This window comes from Narcine bancroftii, chromosome 4 (genome assembly GCF_036971445.1).
Source record: "Narcine bancroftii isolate sNarBan1 chromosome 4, sNarBan1.hap1, whole genome shotgun sequence".
In the NCBI taxonomy this organism is placed as follows: domain Eukaryota; kingdom Metazoa; phylum Chordata; class Chondrichthyes; order Torpediniformes; family Narcinidae; genus Narcine; species Narcine bancroftii.
This window is the reverse complement of record NC_091472.1, coordinates 86,175,398-86,190,579: the sequence shown is the minus strand read 5'-3', so window position 1 is coordinate 86,190,579 and position 15,182 is coordinate 86,175,398. Positions and strand designations below refer to the sequence as shown.

General features: G+C 40.9%; 1 protein-coding gene across 3 annotated transcripts in view; it reads left to right on the top strand.

Annotated features, from left to right (window-relative positions):
* The first annotated feature begins 27 nt into the window (after nt 1–27).
* Nucleotides 28–15,182, top strand: part of LOC138760776 (BTB/POZ domain-containing protein 3) — a 67,823-nt gene continuing 52,668 nt past the window's right edge. For 2 of the 3 annotated variants that reach the window (XM_069931849.1, XM_069931847.1), the window contains exons 1-2: nt 28–356; nt 3,493–3,605. The gene's annotated coding sequence lies outside the window, so the exon portion shown is untranslated. The remainder of the gene's footprint in view (nt 357–3,492; nt 3,606–15,182) is intronic. The other variant, XM_069931848.1, reaches the window with a different exon arrangement.

The following is a 15,182-nucleotide window of genomic DNA, read 5'->3' as shown; positions in this document are numbered from 1 at the left end:
AGCCACTCACACAGACGGCATTGTTCCTAGTTGGGAACGACGATGCGAGCAACAGGATGAGCTCATCCTTTGTACCCTGCTTTACCGATTCGAAAGCAGCAGTGAGGCCCAGCGATGGGGACTGCAGATGCCTGTGAACACACAATAGGAGCTCTCCCCAGTCCTGGGACATCCCACCGTGGCTTCGTCTGACAACAGTTGAGAAAGAGAAGGATGGGTGATTGCGACTGGATGCTGCGGTGCCGAACTCGTGGGGGTGGGGGGTCCGGGAGGTGGCGAAAGCTGAGGTCCCCTCCCCCTTTCTCTCTCTCTTTCTCCTCCCTTCTGCCTCCACACCCGAGTCGGCATCGGAGCAGGTCAGTGATACTGCACTAGGTTAGCAGAGGCTCGTGGGGCAGAGCGGCTGCGGGCTGGGGAAGGGTGTGTGCAGGGGAAGGGCGACCGACTCCGTGCCGTCCCCTTTAGCTTGGCAGGCCGTGAGGAGGACAACAGAAACCGCAGGCGGCCAGCGCAACACTTGCTCGCCTCGGACACCCGTGGCACTGCTACACTTCCACTGGCCTTGGCCAGCGCAGCACTTGCTCGCCTCGGACACCCGTGGCACTGCTACACTTCCACTGGCCTTGCATTTGGAGGACCTTGTTTTCGCATTTTGAGAAGCCCCACAAAAAAAAGGGCTTGGTTTTACAGGAGGAAAGGGAGGTAGCCTGTGTTGCCCTTTTAATGGGGGAGGGGGGAATGAATGGCCTCTGTTTTGGGAAAAAATAACAAAGTTTGCTGCTTCCCCTTTTCCTCTTTGTTTTGCCTGCTCCTGGCAAGAGGTTGTTTCCACAACAGTTTAAGCACCGTTCGAAGGAGAAACGCCCTGTTCTCCTCCTGATGGTAGTGCCTACAGTTCCAGCGCACTTTCTCCGCGATCACGGCAGAAAGTCACACTGTGTGGGGCAACCGCAGGACCATTGAAATACTGGCACCGAATAACCTATCAGCCCCCACGCCCGGGTAAACTCCAAGCTCGTGTTCTCAAGAACCGAGTTGCATTCGGTGACGAGAGGGGCTATGAACTCGTCTAAGGAGGAAGAGGAGATTGGAAACCAGCTTGAATTTTTAAAAAAGTGTCTTTTTAATACTTTTGCAAAATCCCTGATCTGAGGAATAGTTTTATTTTGGTTTACTTTCAAAGTTTCATTCCAGCAAGTACTGGAATAGAGCACCTGTCACAAACTCGGGACATACTAAAGTAAATTTGGAAGTTCGTTATTTTGTAATCTAGGGAATTTGGTGTCCTACTTCTGCACATCAAGAAACGGTGATCGGATAATCAACGTTAACAATGTTGATTGATGGATTGAACAGGGCACCCGGGTTAGTTTCCTGCTCAAAAAAGTCTCTTGGGGTGGTATTCTGTCTGGTTGCCTGAGAGAACTTCTATGGAGTTGTTTAACTTACTCCATAATAACACACCCACAGTGCAACACTCCCTCAATGTTACAGACTAAGCCATCAGCACTCATTATGGTTATTTCTCTTAGTTATCCCTTGACTTGCTTTATATGTCCAATATATCTCATGGTTGTCTCTACTTATGCCATATTTAATGTCTACAATCATAACTGATGCCAAAGTTTAAAAAAATATTCTGCTGAATTAACAAGGCACAGTTTTCAAATTTTTTAATTTAATGACTGCAAATGACATTCAAGTCGTGTGGCTCATTACATTACCCATATGTATCATTGCATTTGTTGGTGAACTTAGTGACTGAGTCAATTTAAAGTAGTCTTACTATATGACTATTTTATCCTCCTAAAAGATGAAACAAAGAGGGGAAATCTTTAAATGTTCCTCAATATAGATACTTAAAAGACTTGGGACTGGGCCTGAACACAAATTAAAGACTGAGTTTCTCTCAAATGGTAATACAGCCTGCTTTGGGAAGGTGTCAAATCATCTTCCATTGGCAACAGGTGCCATAGGTGGTCTGGATTGTAACTCACTCCTCATGATGGATGATTCATTCCTTTAAACCTCTTCTTTGAGCAAAGCATTTGCTCATCTTCCCTAATATTTCTTCATGTGCCTCGGGAACAAATTTTGTTTGATGATTGATCTGAGACATTTTCCAACATTGAAGATTTTGAATTTAGGTGATTTGTTGTTATTTACTGTTGGGGTGGGAGCTCAGCTCTTCACATTGCCCACATCATATAACGAAATGGACGAGGTCTGGTCTGAAAGTGGCGCAAGTCCCAATGATATGACGAATGCCTAATGTAACTTGGCAACTCTTCCAATTAATACAGCTTTCATTTTTATCACACCTTTATCAAAGTAAGGTATTCTTCCACACTTCACGAGAGTGGTATCTAATAAAGTTTAACAGTAGACTACTTCATGGAACATTCCCTCCAGCTCAACTAGTCTATGCAAACCACATTGCCGTTCTGCTCTAATCTATTTGCCTGCATTATGACTATATTCCTTCTCAGCCCCTCCTATGTGAAAATCTGTCCAAATAATCTTTTGAATGTTGTTATTGTCTGCTTCTACACTGTTTGTCTGCCAGCTTGTTTCAGACACGGACCACTCTCTGAGTGAAAAAAAAATGCCCCTCAGGACCTCTCCTCTTAGACATATGCCCTCTGATTCAAATCACCTACCCTGGGAAAATAACTTTGAGCATCCTCTTTATCCATGCCCCTCATGGTTTTGTAAACCTCCCTAATATTACCCCTCTGCCTCCTTCATTCTGGGGAATAAAAACCCAGCTATCCAACCTTTCCCTATAACTCAAGTCCTCCAATTCCAGCAACATCCTGTTGATTCACCTCTGCACCCTTTCTAAATGATTGATGTCCTTCCTGCAGCTGGGTGAGTAGAACTGCCCACAGTAATCTAAATGTAGTCTCACCAATGCCTTATGCTGCTGAGTTATGAGGCCCCAATTGTTATATTCAGTGTCCCACTTTCCAGAAATGCAGTGGCCAATATTGAACAATATTCCATAGTTTTATATATATTCACTATAACTTTCTCATCATTGCATTCCATGCCTTTATGAATGAAGGCTGAAATCCTGTATGCTCCTTGGTGGTAACATGACCTTATTCATCCCTGTCAAATGGCCAAGGGGCTGGAGTACAAATTAGCATACAGATGTTTATTCAGAGCCTATGGGGAGAGAGGAGGAAGAGAACTAGGGCAACTAGGATTATACTTGTATTTGTCTAAATTTTCTATAAAACAGTTGACATTCATCTTCGTGACTTTGCAGTAATACAGAGCTCCCGTGTCAGCATGTGTATGCAGAAGCTTTGAATTTCATTCGCTGATATCACCCTCACACCCAGAGCCCACCAGTGGATGAAGAGCTTATACTATTTCCTGCACATTGGCAGAGACAGAAGAGGAGGGGAGCTAAAAGGAACATGTTCATAAAGAATAAAATCATGACTCAACTCTCCCATTAAATCACGCTTCTTTTCATTTCAGGATTGATGGTAAGGGCAGCTTTTGTTGCCTGTGCCTTCCAAATGAGTGACTTTTAAGGCCATTTCAAAGTCAGCTGCATCAGTGGGTGAGGAATCACATAGACACTAGACCAGGTAAGGGCAGTAATGAACCAAATGTGTTTTTACACTGTGATTTTGTAGCTGTCATTACCACTGAAAGTTTTTTCTTTAGTTTAACTTCCAGATTATTCATGAAATTTAAATTCCACAATGGCCATGGTAGGATTTCCACTCGGTTCTCTGCACTGTTAGTCCAGAAGTCATGATTGCTTGTCCAGGAAATGAATGAAGACACTTTCACCTTTACATGTACTTGGTAACACTATACCCTGCAATTCTTGACTTACTGTAACACTACACCATGCACCTATTTTTTTTATTGCACCATCTACTGTACTTAAGTATATGTTGACTTGTCTGGATAGCACTTAAAGCAAAGTTCTTAATTGTACCTTGGCACACACAGCAATAAACAATTCCATTCACTTAAAATCACCATATTAATTCAGATTTCAGATAGTGAATTTTAAATTATACAAACCTCATTCAATTTGGCATAGTATTTACATTGTTAATTTTTAAAAAATCTATGTCAGATCTTTTATGAACAGTTTAAAAAGTATTTCTGTCAAATACGTTAACCAAATTACAGGGCCCCTTTAAGGTGGCTGGAAACATGGTTTCCTATCATTTTAAGGGCTTCCTTTGTTTTAGTTCTATGGCTATTAAGCTGCACAGTGGTAACCCTCCTGTAAGACAAAGGATCAATGGGTAATTAGCAAGTACTTCACTCATACATTGTTGTCACTTTCCGGTTTTTGTGTGAGCCCGATGTTGGGAATATTCTCTGCTTTCTTGTTGCAAGGTTTCACTTTAAATAGAGCCCTGAACTGAAAGCACCGAGGACTTGGTGCTATGAAACACATTAGACAAGAGTTTCATGTAAATCTAGAAAGTTAATTGAAACTTTTCTGATGCTACTCCATTACTTAAAAATACAAGAGAGAAACTGTTGAAGCTGCAAACTATGTAGTTAAACAGAGAAATGCAGACACTGTGATTGTAAGGCAATATACAAAAGTGCTGAAGAAACTCACTCACACAGCATTCATAAGAGGTAAAGGGTACGCAATGTTTTGGTAGCCTTTTGTCAAGGTATGAGCAAAAAGCCAGCAGGGACCTGAATATAAAGATGGGGAAAGGGGAGGATGGAGGAATGGGCAGGTGGTGGATACAGGCTAATAGGTCATAGGACCTCTTACTATTAAACTGCAAAGCCTGTCATTTTAACATTCGGCTCTTCATTTTCTCCAGTCTGTCATCTCAAGTACTAGAAGATCTTGAACTGCATTGAAGTATATGTCAGCATCCCCCTCTCCCTCCTGCTACTCCTCCACTATCAGATTCCTCAACAAAAAAAACTCAATCAGGGATTCATTTAAGGAGTCTTGCACTTCACTGAAGTTTTTTTCTCGCTGTATTGCAGTCAATTTGTTTACATTCCTTTGTTTATATGTGAAGATTGAGTACAGATTTTTGCACTACCAATAAGTGATAATTCTGCCTCACCCATAGGAAAAAGAATCTCAGGGTTGTATGTGATGTCATGTATGTACTCTGACAATATATCTGAATCTGAAATGCAGTGCTATTGAATCATAGTTGATGGCTTAGAATCAGTGGGCTAAATGGCCTGCTTCCAAGCCTTATGATGCTTTGTTTCATCCCCAAATCAAGAATGGTGTTTCAAACACACATTCTGCAAGAACATAAGAACCACAAGCAGAAGGAGGCTCACAGCCGCTCTGCCATTCACTCAGATAGCGGCTAATCTTTTACCCCAGTGAAACTTTCATGCATTAATCCCACATCGCTTGATACCCTTGATGGCATGAAAAGTGGTAAATGTCTGGCTTGAATGGACTTAGTGACGGAACATCCACAATCCTATTTGATTATAATCAAATAAACTGGAGCTGCTGGAAATCTGAAATGAAAACAGCACATGCTGGTGAAGCTCAGCGGGTCAGTTAGCATCTGTGCAAAGAGAAATCAATTCTTTGGGCCTTTTGTTTAAAATTAAGTTCTGGTTTCTAGACACTGCCTCTTATTTAGCAGGTAATAAATTTCTTTCAGGTAGTAAAACAATCCCTGCTGATTGTGCTTGTCCAGCACGTTGACTTTTTAAGGGGCGAGACATTGGAAATGACAGGGATTTGCTTAGTGACAATGTGGCCATTCTGGTCTGTCCAAGGTAATGCTGGAAATGTGACCTGGAGGTTTCCGCCATGCTTTAGCACTGATGCTGATAATGTTTCAAAACATTGCCTTCACGCTTGTTTTGAACTCTTTGTGGGAAATATGGGAACACATATTGCTACCAGCAATATTCATTCATCAGAAGAGAGTTTTAATTGTTAATTGTTGCTTTATACCATTGCTACTTAAAGGGCCATGCAAAACTTGTACAGGCTGTTGCTCAAAACTCTAGATACACATTTTAAATTCCAGCCTCCCTTTATCCACTTCAGACACTTTACAAGACCTGACCATGCTTGGGTCTGTCCTTGCACATAGCAGATCCCTTCCTTCCACCAGGGCTTTCGCATCCCTCATCTTCCGATCTATGTCAAACACAACAACCTGCTTGTGGAAGCAATGCTTTTTTAAAGTATGCAGTTGGACTGCCTGATGAATAGCCCACAAGTCTTTAATATTGGACACAGCAGTGCTCACAATCACAAAGAAGGCACGCTAGCGGCTATACATTGAGAGATGTCTGAGGAGATCTGGAATGTCACCGAAGACTCTCATAAATTTCTACTGGTGTACAGTGGAGAGCATTCTGGCCGGTTGCATCACTGCCTAGTATGGAGTACCAACTCTCAGGTCAAGAATAAACTCCAGAGAGTTGTTAACTCGACCTGTGACATCACAGGCACCAGACCCCACTCCATGGAGGACATCTACATGAGGCAGTGCCTTAAAAAAGCAGCCGCCTCTATCCACAAAGACCCCCACCACCCAGGCCAGGCCCTCTTCACTCTGCTGCCAAAGGGAAAAAGGTCCAGAAGCCTAAGACGCGCACTAAGATGCACAAGGACAGCTTCTCCCCTGCTGCCATCAGATTCCTGAATGACCAATGAAGCAAAGACACTGCCTTACTTTTCGTGCACTTTTATTTTAAGTTGCCACTCTTCTGACCCCTTATAATTAATTCCCCCCCTTTAAGGTTTGAGCAGATTTCCCTCCAGTTTCAACCCCTCAATATCCTGTAGTTGAAGGACACTAGACTGTGAACTTTTTATGTGACTTTATTCTTTGAGAAAAAACATGGTCTGTCATTCATTCAAAATGTTTTACCCATGTGGTGTGTAAGGATTGAGAATTCTGCAAATTGCTGTTGGCATTTTGTCAGTTGCTAACTTCATATTTGAGATTGATAAAAGCTTTGTTAGTAAATTTCATTTACAAAAATTGAAAAAAGATAAAAGTATGGCCCTACTTAATTTTTGATTTTATTACTGGGCTGTTAATATTCATTATCTAACTTTTTGGATTTTTTATGCTGACAAATTGCATCATCCATTATGGACAGATTTAGAATTGAAATCTATACAGCAGTATTTAGTGGCCTCTTCATTGGGTACCTTGCATCCATTTAGTTTTTCCAATATTAATATCTAATCTAGTATTCAAACATATATTGTGAATCTGGTTCCAATTTAAGAAATCCTTTAATTTAAAAAACTTTGTTTTATCTTGTGCTCTCATAATTATTTTTTTTCGACCATCAATAATTGTTTAATCCTTCTCTATATGGAAAATAAAAGGTATTATTTGTTTTGCAAATTTATTTAAGGAAGGGTGTTTAATGTCTTTGAAGAGCTAGCAAGTAAATATGACTTACCAAATATTCATATTTAAATATATATTTACAAATTAGAAATTTCTTAAATACCATATTACCAGACTTTCCATTTGTATATCCATAATATTTTTCAATTGAATCTTTCTAACAAAGGATTAATTGGAATTGTATATGAGAGATTATTGAAATTACATCCAGTACTTCATGATAAGATTAAAAAGGCTTGGGAATTGGAACTTGCAAGATCCTTATCGGAGGATCTATGGGACAAGATTCTTAAACTGGTGAATACATCTTCAATATGTGCCTGACATTCATTAAACCAATTTAAAGTGGTGCATCAGGTCACATGCCCAAAGATAAGATGGTTTGTATCTTTTCTAATATTAATCCTATTTGTGACAGATGCAAATCTGATATTGCTACATTGACACATTTGTTTTGGTGTTGTCCATCATTAGAAATCTATTAGATAGACATTTTTAATATTTTTTCAACTGAATATCAGGTGGAACTACGACCCAATCCAATAACTGCTCTTTTTGGGGTTATTGAACCAGACACAGGGAGTTTTTCAGTACCTGCGCAACGAGTTGTGGCCTTCGCTAAGTTGTTGGCTTAAAGAGCCATCTTATTCAAATAGAAAGACCCTAGAGCATTGGTTTTCAACCTTTTTTATTCCACTCACATACCACTTTAAGCAATCCCTACACCATCGGTGCTCTGTGATTAGTAAGGGATCGCTTAAGGTGGTATGTGGGTGGGGAAAAAAAGGTTGAGAATCACTTCTTTAGACCTAATTGTTATTGAAATATTTTGCTTGAGAAAAATTGTCATTGGCCCATTTCCTTTGGCGTTATGAAACCGTGCACATAACGAGTCAATTTGGTACAATTAAAACACTGATTTTCAACCTTTTTCTTTTTACTTACATACCACCTTAAATATCCCTCAATAATCACAGAGCACCTATGGCATAGGGAATACTTAAGTGGTATGTGAGTGGAAAGAAAATGGTTGAGAACCACTGGTCTAGACCTCCAACAGTGTTTCAGTGGTTCTCTCATATTATGTTCTGTTTAAGTTTAGAAAAAATATAGATATTGTGTATTTGATTCATTGGTGAAATGTGAAGATACATGGTGACCTTTTATGTCTTATTTTCATTTGATGTAAATGTTTTTAATGTGATTAGATGTACTCACTCTTCCAGATGAGATATAGTCTTACCTTTGTGTTTTGATTCACAGTATAAATCATTAACTACAAAATATATGTAACCCTCAGATGTTTTTTTTTGGTTAGTTTTCCCTTTTTTAATAGAGTAGGTTATATATATATGTTGATATCTTTTCTGTCTTTACCCAGTGTAGTCGAGGGGGACCGAGTTTATACTGTTTGAAGTTTTATCTTGTGTATATATACATTTTCAGTTTCATTCCCTTTTCTTCATTGAACTGTATTTATTATAAAAACCAGTAAGAAAGATAAGAGCTTTGTTAAGCAAGTGAGTTGAAGGAATTTGTTGGCGGAATAGTCACAATTTCATTGAATGGTGGAACAGGCTCGACAGGCTAAATGGTGTTCTCTTGTTTCAATGTTCCTATTCCAGATGGCAATTTATAGCAAACAAGCTTATAATTATTAAGAGTCAGGCAGATAATCAGAGAGCACTTTTGCATTTACTTCATGAATAAACTTAATAATGCTGTTTAAGCCATTTGTCTGATGCTCTTTGTTAGTGATAACCAATACCCTGGTGGGTTGAAGGTAATCCAGTTGCAGTGTTTTGATGAATAATGTATTTCAGTTACATTCCTCCTGTTGATGGTGTCATTCCAACTTTTCATTTCATTGCAGCCTTGTAATTAATTTTTCTGGTAAGTTTTCATTAAATGACAAAATTATGATAGTAAACATTCTATTTTGCTGTAAGAACATGGGTGAGCGACATAATTATGTGCACGACATGTCTTGTATTACCTCAATAAAGATTCTCCCAAATGTGTGACTTCTGATGCATAGAAAGACCAAGACAACAGGAACATGGGAAATTCCCTCCAATCCTTGTACTCTCACCCACACTTAAACTTCTCTCTTTCTCTCTCTTTCTCACTGTCTCATTCTCTTTCGCGCGCGCGCACACACACACACACACACACACACACACACACACACACACAACAAATCAATGCTGCCTGGACTGGAAACATCTTTGTTATTTGTTATAATCTCAGAACACACTCCTTCACACCACCTAATAGAAAGGTCACACCACACTAAAGAGCACAGATTCATCTTTGAAAGTAGGCTTATCATATCAAGTTTAACATTAAGTGCTCATTATATGCTGGTCTTTCCACAACCTCCACATTCTACTGATGAAGAAAACAAAACAAGCACATGGAATTTCCCGTCATCAGCTGAAGTTTGCTTTTTGCCAAGCCTGCAGTATCCTTGACAACTCAACTGCATTGGCAAATGACAAAGACCTTTTCTACACAGTCATGTAAAGGTTACTGTAACAACGCTGACAACTGATGTTGTTAAGGAATTCAGCATCAGAATGTAGGTCATTGAAATCCTCCAATAGTTTGAGCTGATTATTGCTGTTAATTGAAAGTAGAGATAGAGGAAAAAAGCAGAAAGACACACATTTCCAGAGAATCCTTCCCAATTGCAGAACCATTTTGAAGAGTAGTCACTGTCATAATGTAGAAAGTGCAGCAAAGCATTTACTGACCGTGATATTGACCATATAACCTGTTTCAGTAATAACTGGCCCAGATCCATTTAGTCCATGGTGCAGTGATAATTTCCCTTGTCCTGAGAAGAGCCTTGGGCTTAATTTAAAGTTCACAGACCTGATAGGATGCTCAGCAGAGTTTTTTTTTACTCTGGGCTCTTGGGTGGGAATTGAACTGTCTGACTGAAAGGAAAGAGGGCTACACACTGGACCACAATTGGTTAAATCATTACAGGAAGTTACTGGTGTTTAGTAGGTACAGTCTCACGAAGCCACAACATGTTAATTATGTCCCATTACTTGACCTTGTACTGATCTCAATGTCCTCAAAACATCAATTATTACTGCATTGATTTAAGGTGTGTTACCTTCCAAGTAGTTGTTTCTTGAATGCACTAATTGCCTTAAATAAAATGCATATTTTTTTTATAAATCCTAGGCAGGTTAGTCAACTTCTGTGAAGTTGATCTGTCAGGTTTTTGAAATGTAATTAGAACTTTGAAATGTTGGAGAGGCGAAGGAGTAGAGAGAACAAAGTGATGGGTGTCTGTGCTGGACCAGAGAACATCATGGAGAGAAGTGCGGAAGAAGCCAAAAGTTTACTGCTTCGTAGGGAAGGGGGGCCCTAAACTTTGAGTGGAGTCCTAAGGGTACTATAGTCGTAAAAAGGGTGAGAATAGCTGGTCCAGGTCAATAGTTTGTTTGAGTTTTACCAACTGACTTATGACCTGCATTTATTGCAAATGTGGAAAATTTTCTTACGTTTCATTGAAACTGATTATCATGGTTTAAAATGGTTTATACTGATGCTGGAAGGATGCATTTGTGGATTGTATAATTGAGTTATCATTAAGCTGCATTCAAATGCCCAAGATTGACTTCAGTACTTCTTAAACTATACCTTGATAACTATAAATTATAAGGCCAGGGATATTTCTCAATTTAAATCCAATGCTTGTGGTTGGAAGTTAAAACTTGTCAGTGCATTTTTTTTCCTCAAACCTTTCCCTCCTTCTTCCTCACTCACTCCTCCCATTGGGGCATCACAGCTATCCCTCCAGTGCAAAGTTGCTGAAACTTCAGCGCCAGTTCAAACTCCTGGCATTCCATCAACTCAACTCTCTACTGAAACGATCGATGCTCTTCGCGTCCAACTCTGTTGGGTTGGGCCCATCATAAATCATACTTTTTTTATGTGCACAATGTCTGTGGCCAGTGGTGTGGATTCCCTTTCTCCTCTGAAGGGAAGAGTGATGCCCACTTAATTGTGGCAGTGTATGTTGCCACTGCCTTGTCAGCCAATGAATTACAGGTATGGCCTCTTTTAATACCGAGTCTAGCATAAAATGTATTTTACTTAAGACAAGATGTATCAATAAAACTGGTTTAAAACTCACGTAACTTATGACTACAGCAAAGTCACCCAGTAAAAGCAATGGAGCATCTCAAGCCAAATGCAATGAGAGGTAAGAGATAGCAGAAATATGTCAGCCACTCTCAGTTAGAAACATAGAACAGGGGTGGGCAAACCATGGCTCGAGAGCCTCATTGACTCCTGACACATAATGTGCAGCTTGAGGAAATATGTGGGCCAACAGAGATACCAGCATTCCCAAAGCAGACCTGGGACACTGAATCCTTGCGGCTAAAGCAGAGGAATCTGGATGGACACAGCCCAGGCAGTATGACAAGAAGAGGGCAGAGGGAGTGGGTACTGGAGGAATAGACCTTGTAGAGGAGTGAAGTGAGCAGCACATGCCGGAGTCAGGTTCTCCTCACTTGAGCCAGGCCACATCGCAGCAGAGGGCCGCCAACGTGGGGTGTGTAGTAGGAGAGTGGCAAAGCTGAGGGTGCTCTGCAGGGAGCAGCCACAGTCGGTAAGTCAGGTCTGGACTAGGAGAACTCTGATGAGGCATGGCCTGGCCCAGAGTAGGAGTGTCTGTCCTGGCACTCTTGCGGTGGATGCAAGATGATGGAGAGTGGGAGGAGAGGAATAAGGGGGTCCCCAATGAAGACCTCATCCAGGCACCAAGCCAGGACAGAAATGGAGCTGACCCCAGCAGTGAAAATACTGTCAATGATCACGGGCAAGCTCTTGCCCCACTGGATAGAGAGTCCCAGCCTCCACTCCCCCCCATCCCACCAGCGACTAGAAAGAGGGGAGCGGAGGGTGAGATGGAGAGGAGCAGAAATGAGGCAGCTTTGCATCAGATCGCTTCCCTCATAATGAGCTCGGCTATGGATGCTGCAATGGCGCAGATATCTGCAGAGACCAGTGGCACCAGTATTCCCGAAGGGAGCACATCAAAAACAGGAGCAAGAATCATCCATTCAGCCCTTCGAGCCCATTCCCACATTCAGCTCATCAGAGCTTGGAGTCAGCTCTGCTTTTCTCCCATAATCGTTAATTCCCCTACGATGCAAAAATCTATCTTATTGTATCTTAAATATATTTAATGAGGCAACATCTACTGCTTCCTTGGTTCAGAGATTTCCACAGAAAATCAGTCAAAATTTTGAAAATATTTGATATGTATACTTTTTGATTATTGAACTGAATACAAATTAGCAGTTTACAAACTACATGTATGAATAAATGTGATTATGTACATGTATTTATTAATATCCATATAAAATTTTTGTCACAAAAATATTTTTTTGATATCTTACGACTCTAAAACATCAGGAGTTTATCTTATGTGGCCATTATGTTATCAAGTTTGGCCACCCCTGCCAGAGAACATTACTGCTCAGAAACAGGCTCTTCGGCCCTTCTAGTTTGTGTCAAACTATTTTTCTGCCTTTTTCCACTAATCTGCACCTAGTCCATAGCCCTCCATACCTCTCCCATCTATGTCCCTGTATTCTTCAATGTTAAAATTGAACTCACATTTACCACTTCAGCTGGCAGCTCATTCCACACTCCCACCACTCTCTGTGTGAAGTTCCCCCTCTTGTTTCCCATAAACAATTCCCCTTTTACCCATGTCCTCAGGTTTGCATCTGTGTATATCCCTCATAATTTTAAATACCTCTATCACATCTCACTCATTTTTCTACACTCCAGGGAATAAAGTCCTATCCTATTTAGCTATTCCTGTAACTCCATTCCAGAAGTCTGGGCAACATCCTAGTAAATCTTCTCTGCGCTCTTTTAATCTTATTGATATCTTTTGTGTAGTTAGGTGACCAAAATTGCACATAATACTCTAAATTTGGTCTTACCAATGTCTTGTATAAATTTACCATAACATCCCAACTCTTATACTTTGATATATGTAGGCCAAAGTTACAATCCATCTATCTATGACATCACTTTCAGGGAATTATTTATCTGTATTCCCAGATCTCTCTGTTCTTCCACACTCCTCAGTGTCCTACCATTTACCGTGAATGTCCTTTCCTAGTTTGTCCTTCCAAATTGCAACACCTCACATTTGTGCGCATTAAATTCTATCTGCCATTTTTCAGCCCATTTTTCTATTTGGTCCAGATCTCTCTGCAAGCTTTCAAAGCCTTCCTCACTATCCAGAATGTCTCCAATCTTCGTAACATCTGCAAACATGCTGATCTAATTTACCACATTATCATCCAGATCATTGATGCAGATAACAAATAACAATGGTCCCAATCCCTGAGACACACCACAAGTCACAGGCCTCCAGTCTCTGGGATTTCCTGCATAGCCAGTGTCAAATGCAGTGTTATACTTCACCATGAACTCTGAGCATTGAATCTTCCTGACTAACCTCCCATGTGGGACCTTGTCAACGGTTTTACTAAAGTTCATCAACAGTCTTTCTGTCATCCACTTGGCTGGTAACCTCGATAAGATTGGTTAAACACAACCTACTACACACTAAAAAGTAAAAGCACAAAGCTGGAGAAACTGGAGGTCAAACAGTGTCCATTATATAGCAAAGGTAACAATACATAATTGATGTTTTTGTCCCGAGCTCTTCATCAACTTATGGAAAAATGTCAGTGGACATCCAAATAAAAAGGTATTGGGGAATCGTGGGGGGAGGAGCATGGTCGGAAAGGCAAGAGGTAATAGGTGGAGAAGGGAGAGAGGGCACAGCAGCTAACAATAGGAGGAGGGATGGCTTGGTGAATGGAGGGAAGGGGATGGAGAGCTAAGGGAAAGAAGACAGGAAGGGAAGAGAGAGCAAGTTAGCAGAAACCAGAAAAGTCATCATTAATGCCATCAGACTGGAGGTGCCCAGACAGAAAATCAGATGGTGTTCCTCCAATTTATGGGTGTTGTTGGGATAGTGCACGAGGCCATGGACAGACATATGAGTATGGGTGTGGGACGCAGAACTGAAATGGTTGGCCAGTGGGAGGTCCCTGTCACTGGTGCAGACAGTGCGAAGGTGCTCAGTAAAGTGATCTCCCAGTCCCATGTAGAGAAGGCCACAAAGGGAGCATCAGATGCAGTAAATCAATCTTGCAGATATAAAAGTGAAGTGTTGCTTCACTTGAAAAGCCACTTTTGGGCTCCGGGCTGTACTGAGGGAGGAGGTGTGGGTGCAACTGTGGCACCTTTGTTATATAAAAGACATTATTTCACCTGATAAGTTTCTCCAGCATTGTGTTTTTATTTCAGTCACGGTATCTGCAGACTTTCGTGATTTCCTTCTTACCTATCATGCACTAAGCCATTTTATCTATCCCTAATCAGTCCTTGGCTTGTATATCTGATATCTTGGAATACCTTCCATTAACTTAACTACTACTGAAGTCAGGCTCACCTGCCCATTATTTCCAGGGTTACTTTTGGAACCTTTTTTAAACAATGGAACAACATGAGAGGTACTGCTAATCCTCTGGCACCACACCCGTGGCTAAGGACATTTTAAATATTTCAGCCTGAATCACTGCAATAACTACACTAGCCTCCCTCAAAGTCCACCGGAATATCTTGTCAGGCCCCTTATTTGCTTTAAGACAGTAAACACTTCCTCCTTTTTCATCTGTACTGGTTCCATGACCTCACTGTTTGTTTTCCTAACTTCCCATGACTCTGTGCCAGTTCCCTGAGTAAATATTG